Consider the following 18481-nt stretch of genomic DNA (forward strand, 5'->3'; position numbering starts at 1 on the left):
TAACTGCTTGGATTGAAGCGGATCTATTATTGTCGCCTAATAAAAAACCAACTTGCATAATTCCAGCAACAGTGGCACAATGTTCAAATCAGCTCTGATGATAGCAGCGATTGTTGGCCAATCTCCACATTCAAATAACCAAGATTCACTTGTGATCTGCAATGGATAAGAAGTTAGTCACTCAAATACCTTTCACGTTTACAAACGTGTTAAAACTTACGTTAGTTGGCGACGATGCAAACGTTCCACCGTTTGAAGCTTTATTGCTGATATTCCGTTTGCGCTGTGACGACCACGTCCAGTAATTATACGGAGATACTTTGTCCCCTCTTGATTTGTCAGCCTCTGTTGATTTATGTGATGGTCTATGAAGTTGTCCACAATTTTGGCAGCTTCGTCGACCTGTAACAGGTGGAGATCTAGGACGTCTGCAAGGGATGGAAGGAATAATTTTTTATTATTTTGTTTTTGTTTTCAGTGCAAGTCACTAAATTTTACCTTGGTTTCGATGATTGATGTCATGCAATCTGACTATGCAACGTACTGCCTCTGCGTTGAATGACTCCATTTGCCGTTGGTGCGTATCTGCTGTTCGTGCAGCTGCACCAAAGTCAGCCCCTCCAGCGATTTCAGCATCTTTTTTATACTTCTGGTAGAGTCTGAATTGATGCTTAGCCATTTCTCGATAAGCGTTAATTTTCTGTAATAAAAAAAAAGAAAAAAATTACAATGAGATGAAGAAGAAATCTCATATAAATAAAGCTGCTAATACATGGACGATTTTGAGGTCAGCGTTTTGGGAAATTTGAAAAAGCGTAGGGAAAGTTTAGAAAAAATGGGATTCGATTCGATTAGAAACGGTGGCAAATTTGTATGTGGTTCTTGCAAATCACCCCCATTCATGGCGTGAATTGAGACACACCAACTTTAACACAGTGACACACGCATGCAACATCACAATCAATGGAAACATAGCTACACCATGCGGATTTAACGTTTACCCATTGTATTCGATCGACAAATTTGCCCATCAGGTCGCTGCGTCCGGTGGGAACCAACTTATGGCACCAGCGATGTTAAATTATGATGGCATACAGCTGCCTACTTCACTCATTCCCGATTCTTTTTAATGTTGCATCTTAAATCAAATTAAACAAAAAGAGTGAGCGTCTGGAGAACGTACTAAGAGTGAGCGACAGGAGAACGTTGGCGCGGAATAGGTCCGATTGGAGTGGATTGCTGGAGGAGGCCAAAACCAATAGTAGGTTGTAGTGGCAGCCTTAGTAAGTAAGTAAGTCGATCACTTTTAGATCTGTTCCGAACTTTAGTTACGTAACCTGTCACAGACGGCAAGCATATTAACAGTTTTACTATCTGATTTACTTCATTTGATCAAAGATTTTCAGACATTGATTTTAGAAATCTTTTACTTCATTTGTTTTCAACATGTTTTTGCTATATAAGACCGAATTAGTCTGAGCTTGTCAGTTTTGAAAATGGTTTTGGCTTCTAGGGTGAAATACCTTTCTAGGCACATATGGGTAGTTCCAGCTAATTTGTGACTGTTCGAAATATTTTCACCGAATGAAAAGCGATTTCGGCAAACTTTTTTTTCCTTGAAAGCTCTTGACCAGACGCGTCGTTTAAGCCCCATATTAGGTCGGTGGCCGAAAATCTCGGGGAGATACCACCATAAAAATGTATGGTTGCTTTTAGCAAATTTTTGAAAATTATAGTTTATTTCACGAATCCTGAACAGATTTCACTAAACTTTTTTTTTTGCTGAAAGCTATTGACAAGACTCGTAGTTTGACACCAATATGAGGTCATTGACATAACGTTCCGGGGAGATATGACCAAAAAGTGTTTGTTCGTATTCGGCTTTCCGAGATATTCTCAATAAATCTCAAATGATTTTTGTACATTTGTTTTCCTGTAGATCTGAACTATATAATTCCACAATTGCTCCAAATGACACGAAATTAAATTTTCAAAAGATTTTTGGTTCATTCTGCTTTGAAGTAAGGTAAAATCACTTCGACCCAAACGTTGCCGAACTTACATTTTTTCAAATAAAAACTGAAGATCGGTGTCATTCGAAAGCTACAGCATATGACTTCACGAGAAAAATAACTTTGGGTCAATCAGGTTAGTTGGATGAGTGTAGTAGATGAAACCAGCTTCCCAGTGGTGATAATTGTCATCCTCGAATTTTAACTCGTCGAGATTTTGTATTCGATATGTGTACAAAAATGCTACTTCATGTATAAAAACTTCATAAGAGCACGGAGAAATTAAGAATTGGCCGAGGTGTAAGACAGGGTGACACCATTTCACCGAAATTATTCACGGCGATTCTGCAGAGTGTTTTTGGGAAGTTAAACTGGAGTAAAATGGGAATAAAGGTAATTGAAGAGTACCTGAGCAATCTCCGCTTCGCTGATGACATTGTACCGATAGCAGCAAATCTAGGTCAGGCTCAGCTTATGCTACAACAGTTAAGTGAAGAGGCAAGCAAGGTTGGCCTCAAGATGAACTTATCGAAAACAAAAGTCATGACCAACATCGGGGACGATAGAGAAATCAAAATTGGTGACACTGTCATTGAACGAGTCGACAGCTACGTGTATCTAGGACATAAACTGAAGTTAGGTCTGGACAACCAGACTGCAGACGTAGAATTGGTCTTGCATGGGCAGCGTTCGGAAAACTCAGACTCATTTTCAAAAGCAAAATGAATAATAGTCTGAAACGCAAAGTTTTCGACACTTGTGTCCTTCCAGTGCTCACTTATGGAGCGGAAACGTTAACTTTAACGAAAGCATCCGAAGATAAATTGAGAGTGACACAAAGAGCCATGGAACGGAGAATGCTTGGAATAACACTCAGAGACAGAATGACGAATCAATAGATTCGACAACAAACCAGGGTCGTTGATGTCATGGAAAGAATAGCATCTCTGAAATGGAGCTGGGCGGGACAAATTGCAAGAAGGACAGACGAACGTTGGACCAAAAAGATCATGAACTGGCGACCAAATAAAAGACGAGCTATAGGTAGACCACCAGAGAGATGGACAAAACGGAATTAAGAATATTGCAGGTGCAAACTGGCAGCAAATGGCAATTAGAAATTAGAAATTTATAGACTGATTTGTTACCGCAAAACATAGCCAACACAATTAACTTTATGACTCACAGATAACGAAATTTTGTAACGCAACTAACCATGGAGTTACCCATATATAAAAGTCCACTAGGAAATGAGTTCGATTTCGGCCAGGCTGTTTTTTAAAAGAATCGCCTCTATTTGATAAACCCTGTTTCATCAAATATTTGAACTTCGTGTCACTACATAACCGAGAATACGCAAACGATTCGACGTATTTAGTACACCCATGATAGTATGAAGAATGTTAATGATTTGAATTTAATTTTGGGCAAAAATATGATTCAGATTGTTGGACTTGATCTTGAGATGAGATCTCAATCTCAACTCAATTCTCAATTTGCATCATCGTATATAAATCGAACTTCAAAAGAATTAGGTTGGGCTGCAAAACACGCGGAAGAAAAGAAGTACGAACACTACGTCGATTTGCGAGAACAATTTATTTTCATTCCAGTAGCCACAGAGGCGTCCGGTGTTTTTGGCAAAGAAGCAATTAAACTAATAAAAGCAATTGGAAGCAAGATCGCTGAAGTTACCCATGAGAAAAGAGCGACGAGTTTTATGTTCTAGCGGTTAGCACTCTCAATTCAGCGTGGAAATGTTGCATCGATTCTTGGTACAATTCCACCTTCCGAGAACTAGGTAGAATTATTTTATTTATAAATACTGTAAAATGCTGTTAAATATATAACAATCTAATTCTCAATTTTAGTGATCTTGAGTTGACGTAGAGTTGAGATTGAGATCTAAAGAAAATCTTGAATCTCAACTCAACTCTTGAGTTGTGCTAAAGTAATTCACATCTGACTTTTCTAATTTTTCATTAGAATTTAGAATCCTTTAATTAATAAGAAAATTAAAAGACAAAAAACGTACCTTTAGAATTGCGTTTTCCATTTTAATTTTTATTTTTTTACGTTATTCACAGGCACAGGAAATTGTTTTGCATTGAATGCTTACTGATTCACTTCACAATTATAACTAATTTTCGACTTGCAAAAATAAGGGTTCTTTAAGGCCAACGGACAACATCATGCAATAGCAATTGCAAAGCAAGCATATTTTGTCTCATTTTTGTGTCATTATTTTATCGTGTAATTTCCGAAAATCACACGGGACCACAGTTTCAATTGTTCTAATGACTTTATTGCAAACCTACATTCGGTTTGACTTAGATTTCAACAAAGACCAATAGAGAGTGGATTGGTGTGAATGGAATGGTAATACATAACAAGGAATGAACATCACATAAGGATGGAAGAAATAAGACCTGTTTAAAGAGCGATATAAAAGCATGAGTGTAGTGGTAAACTGACCAGTTAAACTTGCTTTAGGTATAGCCGTCAAACTTGTTGTTGTAACCATTCCATTGTCGATAGACTGTTATGATCAGGGCGAAGACAAGCTATCATAACTTACATTGGGCTACTTGTCAAAGTATTTGCTTCTCTTTCAACGTGGTACGTTGAGAGTGAAAGGACAGAAGATCAGTTTATTTTAACTTGCCATTGATTTGATGTAAACATTTTCGAGTAATCGATATGAAATCTATTTGTTACTTATAACCTTTCTCACTTTTAGCAAGCATTTCAATAAATTGCCATTGGATCTACACTGACAAAAAAGTTTTCAGATTATTACCTGTGGCAGGTAATCTTTCCCCAGGTAATGTAATTTCTCATACAAAAATAGCACTACCTGTCACAGATAATGTGATTTTTATATGAAAATTACATTACCTGGGGACTGAACTGTCAACTTTTTTCTCCGTGTATTACCTCAAATCAAATTATTAATCATGCTGCACAATCATTCAATAGACGTAAAAAGTAAATTTGTTTGTTTACACTGACCAACAATGTTTCATTGTAGTGACGATGTTTAATTGAAGATTAAACTCATTAATTTAGTGTCTTATTCTAAGGTATTCATTGATTGTTGTAAATTAACGTAAACAAATGTGTAAAATTACGAAAAATTGTAATTTCAGCCACTGATGATGACCTCGAACTGAGTGTCGAAAAATTTCCGGCAAATAAAAGAATCTGAGCAACATCGAATAAACTTTTTAACCTGTCACAGACGGCAAGCATATTAACATCTTTACTATTCAACCTATTACTTCATTTGATCGAAGATTTTCAGACATTGATTTAGAAATCTATTACTTCATTTGTTTTGAACATGCGTTTTGCTACATAAAACTTCATTGGTCAGAGGTTGTCGTTTATTATTGCTGTCGTTGTCGATAACAGATGACAGCCGTCTGTAACAGATTAAATAGTCATGTTGGTATATGGGGAACGAGCTTGCCGATGACTATACAATCGCGGTAGTCATTTGAGGAAGTTACGGATCTGAAAAAATCACTTTTTCGGACGCGAGACAGGAACTGAAACGAAATATGATGGCAGAATGGCAGGAGCGATATCAAGAATCAGCCAGAACGAAGGGAAAGACACACTTTGAAGTTCAGAAAACTGTTAAACTAAAACCTTGGTTCAAAGTAGTGAACTGAACGGCGGCGAAGTGACGATTTTGACGAGATTAAGAACCGGACATGGACAAGGACTTTCTAGGGTGAAATCCTTTTCTAGGCACATATGGTAGTTCCAGCTAATTTGCTGACTGTTCGAAATATTTTCACGAAGGAAAAGCGATTTTCGGCAACTTTTTTTTCCTTGAAAGCTCTTGACAGACGCGTCGTTTAAGCCCATAATTAGGTCGGTGGCCCGAAAAATCTCGGGGAGATACACCATAAAAATGTATGGTTGCTTTTAGCAAATTTTGGCAAAATTATAGTTTATTTTCACGAATCCTGACAGGATTTCACTAAACTTTTTTTTTTTGCTGAGAAGCTATTGACGACTCGTAGTTTGACACCAATATTGAGGTCATTGCACATAACGCTTCCGGGGAGATATGACCAAAAATGTGTTTGTTCGTATTCGCTTTCCGAGATATTCTCAATAAATTCTCAAATGATTTTTGTGTTCATTGTTTTTCTGTAGATCTGAACTATATAATTCCACAATTGCTCCACCCCCCCCCCCTAATGACTACGAAATTAAAATTTTCAAAGATTTTGGTTCATTCTGCTTTGAAGTAGGTAAAATCACTTCGGCACCCAAACGTTGCCGAACTTACATTTTTTCAAATAAAAAACTGAAGATCGTTGTCATTCGAAAGCTACAGCATATGACTTCACCGAGAAAAATAACTTTGGGTCAATCAGATTATTGGATGAGTGTAGTAGATGAAACCAGCTTCCAGTGGGTTGATAATTGTCATCCTCGAATTTTAACTCGTCGGATTTTGTATTCGATATGTGTTACAAAAATGCCTACTTCATGTATAAAATTCATAAAGAGCCACGGCAGAATTAAGAATTGGCGCAGTGTAAGACAGTGTGACACCATTATCAACCGAAATTTATTCACGGCGACTTCTGCAGAGTGTTTTTTTTGGGGAAGTTAAACTGGAGTAAAATGCGGAATTAAAGGCTAATTGAGAGTACTGAGCAATTCCGCTTCGCTGATGACATTTTGTACCGATAGCAGCAAATCTAGGGTCAGGCTCAGCTTATGCCTAAACCAGTTTAAAGTGAAAGAGGCCAAGCAGGTTGGCCCTCAAGATGAATTATCGAAAACAAAAGTCATGACCAACATCGGGGACGATAGAGAAATCAAGAATTGGCTGACACTGTCATTGAACGATGTCGACAAGCCTACGTGTATTCTAGGACATAAACTGAAGTTTACGGTCTGGACAACCAGACTGCAGACGTGGAATTGTCTTGCATGCGGCAGCGTTCGGAAAACTCAGACTCATTTTCAAAAGCCAAAATGAATAATAGTCTGAAACGCAAGTTTTCAGACACTTGTGTCTTCCACGTGCCTCACTTTATTGGAGCGGAACGTTAACTTTAACGAAAGGCATCCGAAGATAAATGGAGTGACACAAAGAGCCATTGGAACGGAGAATGCTTGGAATAACACTCAGATGACAGAATGACGAAATCAATAGATTCGACAACAAAACCAGGGTTCGTTTGCATGTCTGCGAAAGAATAGCATCTCTGAATGCGAGCTGGGCGCGGAACAAATTTGCAAGAAGGACAGAACGAACGGTGGACCAAAAAAGTCATGAACTGGCGACCAAATAAAAGACGAGCTAATAGCGTAGACCACCAGAGAGATGGACAAAACGGGAATTAAGAATATTGCAGGTGCAAACTGCAGCAAATGCCAATTGAGAAATAGAAAATTTATAGACTGATTTGTTACCGCAAAAATAGCCACCACAAATTAACTTTATGACTCCACAGATAACGAAATTTTTGCTAAGCGGCCAACTAACCATTGGAGTTACCCATTTGAGGAAGTTACGGATCTGAAAATCACTTTTCGGACGCGAGACAGGAACTGAAACGAAATATGATGGCAGAATGGCAGGAGCGATATCAAGAATCAGCCAGAACGAAGGGAAAGACACACTTTGAAATTCAGAAAACTGTTAAACTAAAACCTTGGTTCAAAAGTAGTGAACTGAACGGCGGCGAAGTGAAGATTTTGACGAGATTAAGAACCGGACATGGACTATGTGGTGTGAAAGAAGAAAATGTTCAAATTGCGAGACTCCGAATTGTGCGAACAGTGCCAAGTGAAAGAAGACCTAGAACATTCTGTTGAGATTACGAAGCACGAAGCAGTGATAAGAAGATTTTCGGAACTGATGCAGAGCAGAAATTTGACCGAATTGCTAGAAAAAATTGACCTGGTTCGATACCGCGCGATCGGAAAGTTCTGTCGAAAATATTATGAAGAGTTTGGCGAGTGATTTCACTTCTAAGAAAATAGCAAATCAAGTATGCAATTGAATTGAAAACAATCATGATACCCGTGATTCGGGTATAAATACAGGGCAATTGTACAGAATAGAATCAGAATAAACACAACTACTGAACGGGCAACATGCCCTAAGTAACGAGTTTTTCTCATAGTAGATGTACTGGCACATGCGTGTTGGGGAGAATATCCTCCAGTACAAGTAGAAAACAGTAGAACCATCGATGCAGCGGCCGACGAACAAAGAAGAATTTTGTTAAATTCTTGACAGTTCTATCGAGAAGCAGAATTGGATTTTTAGAGTGAAATATGAACAGGAAGGCCTTGGCTGAACACGGTTTCAACCGAACCACGCCACAATAATATTGGAACAACAACAACTTTTAAATAAATTCTAAAGAAACTTTTTTTTATTATACAAAAGTATTTACACATTTTCTCATTAAAAATTATTACAAAATTATTGGTCTTCGGTTTCCGGTATTTTATTCCCTTATATTATACGTGTCGTTGACTGGTTGACCATTAACTGCTTGGATTGAAGCGGATCTATTATTGTCGCCTAATAAAAAACAACTTGCATAATTCCAGCAACAGGTGCACAATGTTCAAATCAGCTCTGATGATAGCAGCGATTGTTGGCCAATCTCCACATTCAAATAACCAAGATTCACTTGTGATCTGCAATGGATAAGAAGTTAGTCACTCAAATACCTTTCACGTTTACAAACGTGTTAAAACTTACGTTAGTTGGCGACGATGCAAACGTTCCCACCGTTTGAAGCTTTATTGCTGATATTCCGTTTGCCGTGTGACGACCACGTCCAGTAATTATACGGAGATACTTTGTCCCTCTTGATTTGTCAGCCTCTGTTGATTTATGTGATGGTCTATGAAGTTGTCCACAATTTTGGCAGCTCGTCGACCTGTAACAGGTGGAGATCTAGGACGTTCTGCAAGGGATGGAAGGAATAATTTTTTATTTATTTTGTTTTTGTTTTCAGTGCAAGTCACTAAATTTTACCTTGGTTTCGATGATTGATGTCATGCAATCTGACTATGCAACGTACTGCCTCTGCGTTGAATGACTCCATTTGCCGTTGGTGCGTATCTGCTGTTCGTGCAGCTGCACCAAAGTCAGCCCCTCCAGCGATTTCAGCATCTTTTTATACTTCTGGTAGAGTCTGAATTGATGCTTAGCCATTTCTCGATAAGCGTTAATTTTCTGTAATAAAAAAAAAAGAAAAAATTACAATGAGATGAAGAAGAAATCTCATATAAATAAAGCTGCTAATACATGGACGATTTTGAGGTCAGCGTTTTGGGAAATTTGAAAAAGCGTAGGGAAAGTTTAGAAAAAATGGGATTCGATTCGATTAGAAACGGTGGCAAATTTGTATGTGTTCTTGCAAATCACCCCCATTCATGGCGTGAATTGAGACACACCAACTTTAACACAGTGACACACGCATGCAACATCACAATCAATGGAACATAGCTACACCATGCGGATTTAACGTTTACCCATTGTATTCGATCGACAAATTTGCCCATCAGGTCGCTGCGTCCGGTGGAACCAACTTATGGCACCAGCGATGTTAAATTATGATGGCATACAGCTGCCTACTTCACTTCATTCCCGATTCTTTTTAATGTTGCATCTTAAATCAAATTAAACAAAAAGAGTGAGCGTCTGGAGAACGTACTAAGAGTGAGCGACAGGAGAACGTTGGCGCGGAATAGGTCCGATTGGAGTGGATTGCTGGAGGAGGCCAAAACCAATAGTAGGTTGTAGTGGCAGCCTTAGTAAGTAAGTAAGGTCGATCACTTTTAGATCTGTTCCGAACTTTAGTTACGTAACCTGTCACAGACGGCAAGCATATTAACAGTTTTACTATCTGATTTACTTCATTTGATCAAAGATTTTCAGACATTGATTTTAGAAATCTTTTACTTCATTTGTTTTCAACATGTTTTTGCTATATAAGACCGAATTAGTCTGAGCTTGTCAGTTTTGAAAATGGTTTGGCTTCTAGGGTGAAATACCTTTCTAGGCACATATGGGTAGTTCCAGCTAATTTGTGACTGTTCGAAATATTTTCACCGAATGAAAAGCGATTTCGGCAAACTTTTTTTTCCTTGAAAGCTCTTGACCAGACGCGTCGTTTAAGCCCCATATTAGGTCGGTGGCCGAAAATCTCGGGGAGATACCACCATAAAAATGTATGGTTGCTTTTAGCAAATTTTTGAAAATTATAGTTTATTTCACGAATCCTGAACAGATTTCACTAAACTTTTTTTTTTGCTGAAAGCTATTGACAAGACTCGTAGTTTGACACCAATATGAGGTCATTGACATAACGTTCCGGGGAGATATGACCAAAAAGTGTTTGTTCGTATTCGGCTTTCCGAGATATTCTCAATAAATCTCAAATGATTTTTGTACATTTGTTTTCCTGTAGATCTGAACTATATAATTCCACAATTGCTCCAAATGACACGAAATTAAATTTTCAAAAGATTTTTGGTTCATTCTGCTTTGAAGTAAGGTAAAATCACTTCGACCCAAACGTTGCCGAACTTACATTTTTTCAAATAAAAACTGAAGATCGGTGTCATTCGAAAGCTACAGCATATGACTTCACGAGAAAAATAACTTTGGGTCAATCAGGTTAGTTGGATGAGTGTAGTAGATGAAACCAGCTTCCCAGTGGTGATAATTGTCATCCTCGAATTTTAACTCGTCGAGATTTTGTATTCGATATGTGTACAAAAATGCTACTTCATGTATAAAACTTCATAAGAGCACGGAGAAATTAAGAATTGGCCGAGGTGTAAGACAGGGTGACACCATTTCACCGAAATTATTCACGGCGATTCTGCAGAGTGTTTTTGGGAAGTTAAACTGGAGTAAAATGGGAATAAAGGTAATTGAAGAGTACCTGAGCAATCTCCGCTTCGCTGATGACATTGTACCGATAGCAGCAAATCTAGGTCAGGCTCAGCTTATGCTACAACAGTTAAGTGAAGAGGCAAGCAAGGTTGGCCTCAAGATGAACTTATCGAAAACAAAAGTCATGACCAACATCGGGGACGATAGAGAAATCAAAATTGGTGACACTGTCATTGAACGAGTCGACAGCTACGTGTATCTAGGACATAAACTGAAGTTAGGTCTGGACAACCAGACTGCAGACGTAGAATTGGTCTTGCATGGGCAGCGTTCGGAAAACTCAGACTCATTTTCAAAAGCAAAATGAATAATAGTCTGAAACGCAAAGTTTTCGACACTTGTGTCCTTCCAGTGCTCACTTATGGAGCGGAAACGTTAACTTTAACGAAAGCATCCGAAGATAAATTGAGAGTGACACAAAGAGCCATGGAACGGAGAATGCTTGGAATAACACTCAGAGACAGAATGACGAATCAATAGATTCGACAACAAACCAGGGTCGTTGATGTCATGGAAAGAATAGCATCTCTGAAATGGAGCTGGGCGGGACAAATTGCAAGAAGGACAGACGAACGTTGGACCAAAAAGATCATGAACTGGCGACCAAATAAAAGACGAGCTATAGGTAGACCACCAGAGAGATGGACAAACGGAATTAAGAATATTGCAGGTGCAAACTGGCAGCAAATGGCAATTAGAAATTAGAAAATTTATAGACTGATTTGTTACCGCAAAACATAGCCAACACAATTAACTTTATGACTCACAGATAACGAAATTTGTAACGCAACTAACCATGGAGTTACCCATATATAAAAGTCCACTAGGAAATGAGTTCGATTTCGGCAGGCTGTTTTTTAAAAGAATCGCCTCTATTTGATAAACCCTGTTTCATCAAATATTTGAACTTCGTGTCACTACATAACCGAGAATACGCAAACGATTCGACGTATTTAGTACACCCATGATAGTATGAAGAATGTTAATGATTTGAATTTAATTTTGGGCAAAAATATGATTCAGATTGTTGGACTTGATCTTGAGATGAGATCTCAATCTCAACTCAATTCTCAATTTGCATCATCGTATATAAATCGAACTTCAAAAGAATTAGGTTGGGCTGCAAAACACGCGGAAGAAAAGAAGTACGAACACTACGTCGATTTGCGAGAACAATTTATTTTCATTCCAGTAGCCACAGAGGCGTCCGGTGTTTTTGGCAAAGAAGCAATTAAACTAATAAAAGCAATTGGAAGCAAGATCGCTGAAGTTACCCATGAGAAAAGAGCGACGAGTTTTATGTTCTAGCGGTTAGCACTCTCAATTCAGCGTGGAAATGTTGCATCGATTCTTGGTACAATTCCACCTTCCGAGAACTAGGTAGAATTATTTTATTTATAAATACTGTAAAATGCTGTTAAATATATAACAATCTAATTCTCAATTTTAGTGATCTTGAGTTGACGTAGAGTTGAGATTGAGATCTAAAGAAAATCTTGAATCTCAACTCAACTCTTGAGTTGTGCTAAAGTAATTCACATCTGACTTTTCTAATTTTTCATTAGAATTTAGAATCCTTTAAATTAATAAGAAAATTAAAAGACAAAAAACGTACCTTTAGAATTGCGTTTTCCATTTTAATTTTTATTTTTTTACGTTATTCACAGGCACAGGAAATTGTTTTGCATTGAATGCTTACTGATTCACTTCACAATTATAACTAATTTTTCGACTTGCAAAAATAAGGGTTCTTTAAGGCCAACGGACAACATCATGCAATAGCAATTGCAAAGCAAGCATATTTTGTCTCATTTTTGTGTCATTATTTTATCGTGTAATTTCCGAAAATCACACGGGACCACAGTTTCAATTGTTCTTAATGACTTTATTGCAACCTACATTCGGTTTGACTTAGATTTCAACAAAGACCAATAGAGAGTGGATTGGTGTGAATGGAATGGTAATACATAACAAGGAATGAACATCACATAAGGATGGAAGAAATAAGACCTGTTTAAAGAGCGATATAAAAGCATGAGTGTAGTGGTAAACTGACCAGTTAAAACTTGCTTTAGGTATAGCCGTCAAACTTGTTGTTGTAACCATTCCATTGTCGATAGACTGTTATGATCAGGGCGAAGACAAGCTATCATAACTTACATTGGGCTACTTGTCAAAGTATTTGCTTCTCTTTCAACGTGGTACGTTGAGAGTGAAAGGACAGAAGATCAGTTTATTTTAACTTGCCATTGATTTGATGTAAACATTTTCGAGTAATCGATATGAAAATCTATTTGTTACTTATAACCTTTCTCACTTTTAGCAAGCATTTCAATAAATTGCCATTGGATCTACACTGACAAAAAAGTTTTCAGATTATTACCTGTGGCAGGTAATCTTTCCCCAGGTAATGTAATTTCTCATACAAAAATAGCACTACCTGTCACAGATAATGTGATTTTTATATGAAAAATTACATTACCTGGGGACTGAACTGTCAACTTTTTTCTCCGTGTATTACCTCAAATCAAATTATTAATCATGCTGCACAATCATTCAATAGACGTAAAAAGTAAATTTGTTTGTTTACACTGACCAACAATGTTTCATTGTAGTGACGATGTTTAATTGAAGATTAAACTCATTAATTTAGTGTCTTATTCTAAGGTATTCATTGATTGTTGTAAATTAACGTAAACAAATGTGTAAAATTACGAAAAATTGTAATTTCAGCCACTGATGATGACCTCGAACTGAGTGTCGAAAAATTTCCGGCAAATAAAAGAATCTGAGCAACATCGAATAAACTTTTTAACCTGTCACAGACGGCAAGCATATTAACATCTTTACTATTCAACCTATTACTTCATTTGATCGAAGATTTTCAGACATTGATTTTAGAAATCTATTACTTCATTTGTTTTGAACATGCGTTTTGCTACATAAAACTTCATTGGTCAGAGGTTGTCGTTTATTATTGCTGTCGTTGTCGATAACAGATGACAGCCGTCTGTAACAGATTAAATAGTCATGTTGGTATATGGGGGAACGAGCTTGCCGATGACTATACCAATCGCGGTAGTCATTTGGAGGAAGTTACGGATCTGAAAATCACTTTTTCGGACGCGAGACAGGAACTGAAACGAAATATGATGGCAGAATGGCAGGAGCGATATCAAGAATCAGCCAGAACGAAGGGAAAGACACACTTTGAAGTTCAGAAAACTGTTAAACTAAAACCTTGGTTCAAAAGTAGTGAACTGAACGGCGGCGAAGTGACGATTTTGACGAGATTAAGAACCGGACATGGACAATGTGGTGTGAAGAAGAAAATGTTCAAATTGCGAGACTCCGAATTGTGCGAACAGTGCCAAGTGAAAGAAGACCTAGAACACATTCTGTTGAGATTTACGAAGCACGAAGCAGTGATAAGAAGATTTTCGGAACTGATGCAGAGCAGAAATTTGACCGAATTGCTAGAAAAAATTGACCTGGTTCGATACCGCGCGATCGGAAAGTTCTGTCGAAAATATTATGAAGAGTTTGGCGAGTGATTTCACTCTAAGAAAATAGCAAATCAAGTATGCAATTGAATTGAAAACAATCATGATACCCGTGATTCGGGGTATAAATACAGGCCAATTGTACAGAATAGAATCAGAATAAACACAACTACTGAACGGGCAACATGCCCTAAGTAACGAGTTTTTCTCATAGTAGATGTACTGGCACATGCGTGTTGGGGAGAATATCCCTCCAGTACAAGTAGAAACAGTAGAACCATCGATGCAGCGGCCGACGAACAAAGAAGAATTTGTTAAAATTCTTGACAAGTTCTATCGAGAAGCGGAATTGGATTTTTAGAGTGAAAATATGAACAGGAAGGCCTTGGCTGAACACGGTTCAACCGAACCACGCCACAATAATATTGGAACAACAACAACTTTTTAAATAATTTCTAAAGAAACTTTTTTTTATTTATTCAAAAGTATTTACACATTTTCTCATTAAAAAATTATTGGTCTTCGGTTTCCGGTATTTTATTCCCTTATATTATACGTGTCGTTGACTGGTTGACCATTAACTGCTTGGATTGAAGCGGATCTATTATTGTCGCCTAATAAAAAACCAACTTGCATAATTCCAGCAACAGTGGCACAATGTTCAAATCAGCTCTGATGATAGCAGCGATTGTTGGCCAATCTCCACATTCAAATAACCAAGGTTCACTTGTGATCTGCAATGGATAAGAAGTTAGTCACTCAAATACCTTTCACGTTTACAAACGTGTTAAAACTTACGTTAGTTGGCGACGATGCAAACGTTCCACCGTTTGAAGCTTTATTGCTGATATTCCGTTTGCGCTGTGACGACCACGTCCAGTAATTATACGGAGATACTTTGTCCCCTCTTGATTTGTCAGCCGCTGTTGATTTATGTGATGGTCTATGAAGTTGTCCACAATTTTGGCAGCTTCGTCGACCTGTAACAGGTGGAGATCTAGGACGTCTGCAAGCGATGGAAGGAATAATTATTTTTTATTTTGTTTTTGTTTTCAGTGCAAGTCACTAAATTTTACCTTGGTTTCGATGATTGATGTCATGCAATCTGACTATGCAACGTACTGCCTCTGCGTTGAATGACTCCATTTGCCGTTTGTGCGTATCTGCTGTTCGTGCAGCTGCACCAAAGTCAGCCCCTCCAGCGATTTCAGCATCTTTTTTATACTTCTGGTAGAGTCTGAATTGATGCTTAGCCATTTCTCGATAAGCGTTAATTTTCTGTAATAAAAAAAAAGAAAAAAATTACAATGAGATGAAGAAGAAATCTCATATAAATAAAGCTGCTAATACATGGACGAGTTTGAGGTCAGCGTTTTGGGAAATTTGAAAAAGCGTAGGGAAAGTTTAGAAAAAATGGGATTCGATTCGATTAGAAACGGTGACAAATTTGTATGTGGTTATTGCAAATCACCCGCATTCATGGCGTGAATTGAGACACACCAACTTTAACCCTTTGATCTGCTAATTTATTCTGTGTTTTTTAGAGTGTACACGAAATCCTATTTTTAACAGTGCAAATTAATCTAGTACGTTTATCGAAATGTCAGTTGGTTTTGACTTTAAGCGCTTAATGTGTGCATCGAGTATTATTTAGAATCTTTAGAATTATGAAAACAAAGAAATTATTACTTCTGAATAATGCAATTTACGTCAGTGTTATAGTATTTTGTTCATTTCGAACACAAGTGAGAGAATGTTGATTGCAAACACAGCGCAAACGAAAGTGTAAATGAGAAAGAAGAAAGGAATCAGCAGACCTTTTACATGCTTTTACGTGCAGAAATATGAGACAGTGGCTTTATCTGATTGGCTTTGCGCAAAATTACAGTGCTTTGATGTGTGAAGAACCAAATGTCCGTATCAGTTGAAGATTGATAGTCGCGGTAACGACTATCACTCTAAACTCAGAGTCAATAACAGATGTTTTTCCTCCACAACTAGAGAATCGTTCTATTTATTGTGAAAATTTTCAAAACAATTTTTAACACACAGTGGAATTTGACAAAAAGTGCAAATTACTTTCGTTCGCTTTTGAATTTTACTTTTTGAGCTGCAAAGTTTGCACCTGCGTGGTGTGCTGATAACTCTCGGCATGTGTTTGGCTCCTGTGGCGAATCGTACTTCTTGCGGAACACTACACTTAAAGTAATTCAATGGACGGCCCAGTGTTCTTTTGCTTGAAAAACCATTTATCATCTGTCTGGCCAGCTTCAACCGGTAAGTTAATTGCTTGAATTTGGAGTCCGGGTGATGCATTTTCCACAATATGAAGCCATTTACAATTGACAAATCGAGAAGAAAATACAGTATTCGGAACCACCATTTCACAGACTTTCGTCCAACTTCATATCGTTCACGGTATTGGTCAAAGCGGTCTACACCGCCCATATACTTGTTATAATCGGACACGACGGCTGGACAATGAACTGTAACTCGTTTGCCATCTTGTAAGCGACGTTGAACTGTAGTTGTGTTTCGTGGACTGTGCACATTTGACAAAAAGTTGACGGGTTTTTTGTCCATCCATTGTACCGCTGCAACTCCTTCTTTCGACTTGAACTGAAACTCACCCCGTTTCATTGCTCCTGGCCAATTTTTCTTCGAACGCTTATTAGATTTCTTCATAAACAGCGGCAAGCCTTTCGATGTTGATCGCACAGTTCCACACCCATAAATCCCCTTCGTACGCAACGACTTCATAAGTGACAAACTTGTGAAAAAGTTGTCAACAACAACTATTGATCCAGGCTTCAGTTTTTGTGCAAATGCCATCACCACTCGCTCACCTAACGTTGACTCTGTGATGATTTTCTCTTTTCCTAAATTTTTTTTAATTATTATTTCAGTGTACATGCATGTGCGGACGATCGCGTCTACCTGTATAAATAACAAATGCAATGATGAAACCAGTAACTGCATCAGCTAAACACCAAACTTTATAGCCGCGCTTTATGGGTTTTAGCGGCATGTATTGCTTCAGAACGGAACGCCCTTTAAACTTGATCATGGACTCATCCACGGTTACAAAGGACGAAGGATCGTACACTTTCCCAATATTTTCGTTCAACAGGTCCAATAGTGGCCGCAACTTATGCAATTTGTCATAGTCAGGATGTGTTTTCGGCAATAAATTTTCGTTGTTGTTGAGATGCAAGTTTTGTGTAATTTTCTCAAATCGCTTGGCAGTCATCGTGTCGGCGATAACATCGACTCTCAACATCGGATCGGAGGACCAATAACACTTGAGGTTTGGTAACTTGTGGATTCCCATTATGATGTGACACCCGATGTAAGCCCTTAATTCATCAGCAGTCAAATCCGTCCAATTCTTCGATTGTTTTTGTTGAGCGTAAAGGTTTGTCTGCTCAACAATTTTGCATATGGCAGCTTCATCGAAAATTTTACTGAAATATCCAATTTCGTCGTTTTCAATTTTGCCAATGACTGAAGCGTTTTTTAAAGTAAGGATAATGTCATCCAGAAGATCCGTATTGTTGCTCCAACCGTCCTCGACCTCTTCGTCTATATCTTCGAACTCATCGTTGGATTCATCATTTGTTTCATTGCCATCACTGCTCAAATCGATCTCTGGCTCAAATATATTTTCTCCATCGATGTTGTTCAGTTCCTCGAGTTCTTCCTTTGCGCCATGATCGCCTTCATTTTCAGAGTCACTTTCGTGATCTGGTAAAGCACAATGTTTTTTTAAATTTTGTTCCAAAATACGCTGACTTCTTCTCATATTGAAAATCAAATACCAACTGACATTTGGATCTACTATTTTTTGGACAAACATTTTTTCTGGCTAACTCGATCGATATTATTAGTTTTATATGGAAATTCATAAGTGATTGTTTTTGGTAAGACCTCTTACCAGTGCGGATCAAAGGGTTAACACAAGTGACCATCCAAAGACCAGCGCTTTCTACGCATGCAACATCACAATC

General features: G+C 37.9%; 1 long non-coding RNA gene across 1 annotated transcript; it reads left to right on the forward strand.

Annotated features, from left to right (window-relative positions):
- The first annotated feature begins 16226 nt into the window (after window positions 1-16226).
- LOC119072958 lies at window positions 16227-17688 on the forward strand. The gene is made up of 2 exons (XR_005086964.1): window positions 16227-16751; window positions 17381-17688. It is a non-coding gene; the product is annotated as an uncharacterized LOC119072958 (long non-coding RNA).
- Window positions 17689-18481: the final 793 nt, after the last annotated feature.

This window comes from Bradysia coprophila (genome assembly GCF_014529535.1).
Source record: "Bradysia coprophila strain Holo2 chromosome IV unlocalized genomic scaffold, BU_Bcop_v1 contig_84, whole genome shotgun sequence".
NCBI lineage: Eukaryota > Metazoa > Arthropoda > Insecta > Diptera > Sciaridae > Bradysia > Bradysia coprophila.